Here is a 7,808-nt window from a genome sequence, read left to right on the forward strand (position 1 = left end):
GCAGATGAGGCGGTGAAGTTCTGGGGTCTTTTGGTAACTTGTAGACTTCACTACTTCTTCAGTTTTGTCTGAGCTGTTTGTTGCTTTACAATTCTTCCCATCAAAATTCCTGTTATGGTACTACATACACAAAGTGAAAACATACTTTCATTCAGCATCACCTTTATTTTAGATCAAGAGACAAACTAATCAAGAAAGAACAAAAGTAATTGTTCTGTAAAACTGTAAAAGAGTACATAGCTTGTGGGTGTACGCTGATATGTTCTTTTCTGAATGACGAGAACAAAAATGGCGGCAGAACGCTGCACACAAGAGTGTGCTAAGAAATATAAGGGTATAGTCTACCAAAAATAAATAATTATGACACTTCCATAACTATAGTACATTCATTATGATTCTGATCTAATGCCAGTGTGAGATATGGCCAGAGTACTAATGGTAGTCCAAAGGGTAGCTACCATTACTCAGCATGGCCACAACTCCCCACCCCTAGGACATGGATGGAGTGTGACTCCACAGTGGAAACAGCGGCTAAGCATGCACACCACTCCTAGGGGGACAGGGAACCAGGAGATGGAGAATTCCCATCCTCTTCCACCAGGCAACTGAATTAGGAGGGGAAATTAGGTGAAGGAAACATGCTGAATGAACAGCACTTTGAGGATCTGATCCTGATTCCTCTCCCCTGCAGCAAGTCCACAGGGGTTTCAACAACAGACTCTTCAATACTAATCCCTTGCCACTCCGTGTTAACACATCATCCACACAGCAGTCATGCTACTACTCTGCACCTTTCCCAACCTGACGGGTTTGGTTCAATCAGTGTGGAGCCACATAGATGCTCCTTACTTCTGCATAATCGTGAGCCAGAATTTGTCTGAAAGCATGAGACAGTTTTACAATATAAATAATATCCCCCTCCCAGTTCTAATGTTCACCCCAGGCTCTGATGAAAATGTAATGAGTGAATTCTTCCAGAACAGGCGCTCCTTTCTAAGTCGAGCAGTGTCCTTTTGCACAGATTTCCAGTGTTGCAGCATCAAGATAAGATTAATTCACAGCAGCAGCAGCAGCAATCTCCTCAACAGTGAACAGCAGTGAACTTCTCATATGGGTGGATTCTTCTCTGCCTGTCTGCAGTGTTAGCAAGGAGCGTGCTGCATCTCTGCTCTTTTTTCCCTCTTTATTCTTAACAACAAAATATCTTATGCTGTCGTCAGGAAAGCTGAAATAGAGACTCACTTGCATTCTATGCAGATAATAGTGACCGTTACTGCCAGAAATGGTTTTAGTTTATATGTAAACTCCACTCCTCCCTCCCCGACCCCTAACAACAATATGCTTGGATCCTGATTTATGCACTTTCTTCTGAGTTTAAAGTCATTTTGTGCATAGCAGTAGTGAAAGTGATGTTCAACATGGAAGTCATGCTGCGTCTGAATGAAGCTCAGCCATTGCAAGATTTTCTCAGGAGAAAATCAGCCTTCCTTTATGTATGCACAGAAAATCTTTCCATAATTTGAATTAAAAAAATAGTGGGCAACAAAGCTCTTGATCGTTTCCTGTGCACATGCATTTAACTATTCCATTCAGAGCCGATGAAGATTCTGAGTATTATACATTAAGATTCTTAGTTTTATTTGATCCACTGCCAATGTAATAAATGCCTGACTATGTTCAACAAACATTGGAAATGAACCAATCTGATTCAAAATTATCATGTCTTTTGCATTATACATCTATTCTGATTTACAGTTTAAATGCTTATATATAGATCTAGATATAGATAGTAACTTGGATTTTACATATTTTGGTTCATTTCTTCCTCTGATTATTAGTATGAATTTAAATGTATAAATTCAATTCTCTCTCTTAAACCTTAAAAAAAAGCAGATGTATTTTATCTGTTTTGTCTTAGCAGCAATATGCAAATGTAGTCTTCCCAGCCAAATCAGAAGTGGACACCTAATCTACAGTATAATGGTATTTTAATTTAGAATGGACTTTTTGCTTAACTCACATATATCTTATGCATTTAAAGGAAAACCATTTACAGAGGAGGGCAATAGTCCCTGGAGACACAACATCTCATTTTAAATTCAGTTGGCAAGAATACTAATTACATTATCACATATTAAGTTATTTATTTATTCATCCTTAAGACCCAGGATTCCTACCAGGTCAGTTCCAGTAAACACTGCCTTGAGAATCTCAGCCAATGGTATACAACAATAATTAGATATAGGGCTGTGTGAAAAATCTCACACACAAAAGCTAAACCTCGGAGTTTGCCTCTTTGCTAGCTTCATGACTGAGTGAAAAAAATGTGTGTTGCCATAAGCAAAAACAGTTTCCATGAGAATAAGAAAAAAAGAAATACTTTTTGGTCTATGCATGTTAAAGTTTGAGATCATAAAGGAAATGAGGCAGCTGTAAGTCACCATTTCAAAAGAGGAGGCTGCATTCCACAGTCTCATCCTGAATCATATACATGCTCAACTTTACTTATTCCACCTCAGCTGACTCTGAGGCAGAACAAAGAAATAACAGAATAATCCTATTTAAAATCTTTACAGGATTTTTATTTCTCAGGATGTTTGACTATAGATTAGAGCTATGAGATACTGGGAAAAATAGGGAAAGAAAGAAGGTAGAAATAAAGGTCTGGACTGGCATTTTATAGTTTGCCCTAGGGGGCTGTGGATAGTTTCATTGCCCTGGGAGTGGGGCTGGGACAAAACGAAGGATCTGAGATTCAGGGTTTATCTTCACTATGGTGTTAGCTTGAATTAACGACACTTGAGTTAACTCCTCTCAAGTTAGCCTGGTTTGAGTGAGAACAGTCACACTGCAAAACAACACTGGAGCAGCACGCAGAGTTTGTATTAGCAACATGGAGTAGCAAAGTCCCCACTGCTTTAGTAGCTCCGGCATCAACAACACTTGAGCTTCAATGGGCCAGCTAGCTTGTGTTTAAAGCACCACTTGATTTGGGCTGGAGATTTTTGTGTGTCCTGGGATTAGGGTTATGGGCCAAACTCGAGTTATGCCTCAGTCTAACCCAGCAGTGAAGACAAGCCTTGATCAGAGTTTGTACCATTTCCTCCTTGCTCCATCGAGGAAATAACCTTTTCCTGGTGCATTTTATTTCCTCCGTCAGCTCAACTGTAATGGCTAGTGCATTGTGGGAGGGGGCATGAAACAAAGGCCACACACACTCTGTGCCAATGCCTGTCTACTCTGTGCCCACCAGCACAGGATAGATAGTAGCAACAGGTGATGGCTGCTCTTCTTTCCATGCATGATCTGGCAGTACAAGTAGCTCAGGCAGGTGACTCTTTGTTTCCTCACCTCCCCACCTTCAGACTAGGCACTCAGGTGTGCTCACAGCGGAACCCTAAGATAGCAAAGAGGTGGAAGACAAACAACAGAAAGTAATCCAGTAGAAGAGATGAAAATAGATCTCTAGTGAGAAGAAAAACCCCACAATTTTAATTGTGCAATAGATCATCTCTTTAATGGACCTTCTTCAAAGAAACCCTGAGTAAAATGACTGTGACCTGTCCTGCAGAGGCATTGGAAGCATGGGGTTTCCAATATCTCTTTATTGTGCTATTGATAACAACCACACATAATCTGGTCACCCAAATTTGGCCAGGTTTCCAAGTCTCCGAAAAATCATTGCGTGCATATGCTTAGTGGAGACTTCTTAGATTTTAGCAGTGAAATTCCCTGAAAAAATAGCATGAGATCATATAGAGACTATATCATAATGTACACGAGGGGGATGAATTAAGGTTACACAAGCGATCATAACTTTGACATTTCCTTACCTTTAAATACTTTATCTTTGCAATCTTAATGGTGTTCTTTTAATGTAATTTTGTTCTGGTCACTATAAAAAGAACTTGCCCTCTAGTGACATTAGTTCTTCTTCACAAACTTAACCTTGCTTTGTAATCCCAATTTTAATCTGTCTTTAAATCATACACAGATTCCAGGGGGCAGATCCTTAGCGAGTGTAGGTCCACTGGGGCTCCCAAGGCTAAATAAGTCTTCTTGCATAAAGTGGGAGGTTCTCGCATAGGCACAGAGTTTCTATTCCGCTGGGGGGTGCTTCCCTCAGCTCTGCCCAGGACTCGCCCCCACTCCCCCCAGTGCCCAAACACCACCCCGCCCCTTCCCGCCCTTTCCCCACCAAGTTCTGCCCCTTCCTCAAGCATGCTGAGCCCTCACTCCTACCCTCTTCCCCCCAGCACCTTCTGATGCCGCAGAACAGCTGATTGCGGCAGGTGGTAGGCGCTGGGAGGCGCTTATCGGCAGGGCCCACTGGCGGGCAGGAGGCACCTAGGAGAGGGGGAGGTTCTTGTAGGGGGGCTGCCAGTGGGCGTTCAGCACCCACCATTTTTTTCCTGTGGGTGCTCCAGCCCCGGAGCACCCATGGAAGCAGTGCGTATGGGTTCTCATATTTGGATCTCATTTCTCCTGTTCTCTTACCAGGCTTCTTTAATCTCCACCAGTCTGCCAGCTCCCCAGGACCCTGTAACCACTTCCTGCTCAGCCCATTCTATGCTCTTCTGTCAATCCATTCTTCACCCAACCCACTTCTGAAGCAGATGACCAGAGTGAAGAGACTAGGACTAATCAGAGGGATGTTCTGATAACAGGTAGGTATTCCCCTGATTGGCACTGGGCTGCCCTCCTCTGACCTTCTGTTTCAGGCAGAGCGAGGAATGTTTGTGACTGGAATTAAAGCCCATTCATGCCCCGGTGAACTCAATGTAAGTTTAACCATTAACTTCAAAGAATGTACAGAGTTGGGCCTTTATATTCATAGATATTAAGGCTTTAAGGGTCCCTTATGATCATCTAGTCTGACCTCCTACATAATAACACAGGTGATAGAACTTCAACCAATAATTTCTGCATTAAATCCATAACTTCTGTTTGAACTAGAGAACATCTTTTAGAAAGACATCCAGTCTTGATTTAAACACTGCTACTAATGGAGAATCCCATAGGCCCTAGGTAAATTGTTCCAATGATTAATTACCCTCACTGTTTGTTCATTATTTCTGGTCTGAATTTGTCTAGCTTCAGCTTCTAGACATCGGATATTGTTAGGCTGTTTGTTGCTGGACATGTCTACTATCAGTAATCCCTTCCCCATGTAGGTACTTACCATGATCAAGTCATATAGTAACCTTCTCTTCAAATAGATTGATCCCTTGAAGTCTGTCACTATAAAGCATGTTTTCCAGACCTTGAATCATTCTTGTAGCTCTTTTCTGAATCTTTTCCATTCTTCAATATCCTTTTTGAAGTGTGGAAACCAGAACTGGATAATATTCAAGTAATTGTCTCACTCACTATATAGAGGCAATACTGCCTCCTCCTAATATTCCCCTGAGTATTCATTCAAAGATCATGTTAGCCCTCTCAGCTATGGCATCACAATGGGAGCTTCAGTTCTATTGGTTATCTACGATGACCCCTAAATCCTTTTCAGTATCGCTGCATTCCAGGATACTGTCTTCCATCTTATAAGTTTGACCTTCATTGTTTGTTTCTATATATATTAGCTTGCATTTGGCTGTATAAAAATGCATGTTGTTCAAATGAGCCCACCTTGCCAAGAAATCCTGATTGGTCTATATAATTGACCTGTCCCCATCATTATTTACCATTCTACCAATTTTTGTGTCATCCAGAAATGGCTTCAGATTCTCTTCCAAATCACTGATAAGAATATTAAATAGTATTGAGTCAAGAACATTACCCTGTAGGACCCCACTAGAAACACCCCTTTTGGATGACAATTTATCACTTAATCCACTATTATTTGTTTAATATGGGCTTAATTGACTTTGTATAATACTAATATTTCTATCAGAATGTCAATGAATTGAACGTGGGGGTACTAGAAAGAAAGTGGTATATGGCAAGTTGGTTTATAAGTTCAAATGAAATAATATCTAACCTAAAGCTTCACCCCAAAGATCACCAAACTTAAATATTTGAGCTTCATTTGCTGTTTCTTTTTGGTTGTCATTTTACATGTTCACATATCTCGACAATTCCTGGCTTTTGGGTACAATAAGTAATGGAAATTCTGTAATGGATACAATCCTTGTAGCATTTCTGACCTGACCCTAAGTATTATTGTTATTTATTGTTGTTTCTATAGAGCTGGAAACACCCCTGAAGCCCAGAAGTGGGGATGTCCAGAATCTGAACCTGGAGATCAATTCAATCCAATGGTTTCCTGCAGTACCTCTGCAACAGGCCAAACCAAAACCTTGGATATGAATAACAATGGACTTTGCAGTGTTTGAGGATTGGGTCCAAACCTATTGCCCTAGCTTCCCTGTGTTCTGAATATGACCATAACACAGTGATCTCTTTAAATATTACCTTATTGTCTCAACAGTTCTTTCATCTCCCAGACTTAGTTCAGTCTGAATTGTCTAAAAAACATTGTAGGATCTTTTATCAATGCAATTTTTAAAAGCATGAATTAAATCTTATCATTAGTGGCCTTCATGGCAATACAGTCTAGGCTAAAGCTGTTAAATAGAAAAGGACTCATTTTCTAAACAGGCCCCCATGGGGATTCTGTGTCTTCAGAACTGATGACTGATTAAATTAAATGAACCAAAGCTTAATACAAGTACTGTGTTTTAGCCTTGTTGTACAGTACTGGTAAGAATATGCTTTAGCAGAATGGAGCAAACAGTTTACTGGATTTCAGTGGGACTATTTGTGGAGTTAGCTACTGCTCAGTGAGAGTAATCGTGGCAGAATCAGACTCACAATAATTTATTTGAAGATATTTTTTTCCTATTTTTCTTTCCTCAAATTAATTTTTTTTTTAATTACTCAGAATGATTTTGGCCTTTTTTTGGTCTCAATATTGTTCATGATTATTAGACTGTAAGCTTTCAGTGTTTGTAATTGCAGCTGTGTGGGTTAGTTTTCATTGTACTCATAGTTCATGTAACAGGTTTCTGCTTCCAGATTGGCTTGAATAACTCTTAAAATGTTACATTTGCAAAATTAAAATTCACTTTCTGTGGCTATTTCTCAGTATTTCCTTATTCACTGTTTCCCTGAATATTCCTGCCAGTACATTAAGTGTATAGAAGAACACTTATGGAAATCAAACCCAGAAGTGATTGGAACACATTCTAAATAGGTACTTACAGTATAGCTCATTGTTTTCACTTGTAACTGAACCTGTTTCCACAGTATATGATCGTGGTTTACTATGGGGATAAGAACATTCACTGGCTTCCAGCTGTTCATGCCCGTATTGAAGTGAACCAGCTTCTTGATTGTCATTCTAGACGGTGGGTTTGTTTCTCAAACCCAACAGCTTAAACTTCCCTTAGGAATCAATTGCTAGCCAGTGAAAGTGGCAGAGCAGCAATTTAATGTGTTTTCTGAGGAAAGCAATGCTAAATAAGTGGGCAGATTAATTCTACATTTCCTACAATTTCCTAATGCTTTTAAGTATAGGCCCATGCAGAGTGTGCTACAGTAATCTAAACTCAAAGTGACAAAAACATGAAGAACAAAAGTTGTCTTGGTAACAGCTGCAGCCTGGGTATTCAGGAGTATCTGGGGATCCAACAAGATGACAGAGATTACAAAACCTTCAAAGAAGTGGTGGGCAAACCTCTCAGCTATGCAACCTCCAGCAGTTGTCCTGGTTGCTTCCCCATCCCATAAGTATTATCTTGGTTTTATCTTGGTTGAATCTCAGCCAAAATAGCTCTCATCCCGTCCCCGGTTTATGACAGGCACCT

The 7,808-nt window shown here is 40.3% G+C and overlaps 1 long non-coding RNA gene across 1 annotated transcript in view; it reads left to right on the plus strand.

Annotated features, from left to right (window-relative positions):
• Positions 1-7,079, plus strand: part of LOC125638436 (uncharacterized) — a 37,406-nt gene extending 30,327 nt beyond the window's left edge. Inside the window, exons 3-4 of the long non-coding RNA XR_007357223.2 lie at positions 4,501-4,667; positions 6,188-7,079. This is a non-coding gene — a long non-coding RNA (uncharacterized LOC125638436). The remainder of the gene's footprint in view (positions 1-4,500; positions 4,668-6,187) is intronic.
• The last annotated feature ends 729 nt before the right edge of the window (positions 7,080-7,808 follow it).

Source organism: Caretta caretta, chromosome 6 (genome assembly GCF_965140235.1).
Source record: "Caretta caretta isolate rCarCar2 chromosome 6, rCarCar1.hap1, whole genome shotgun sequence".
Taxonomy (NCBI): Eukaryota; Metazoa; Chordata; order Testudines; family Cheloniidae; genus Caretta; species Caretta caretta.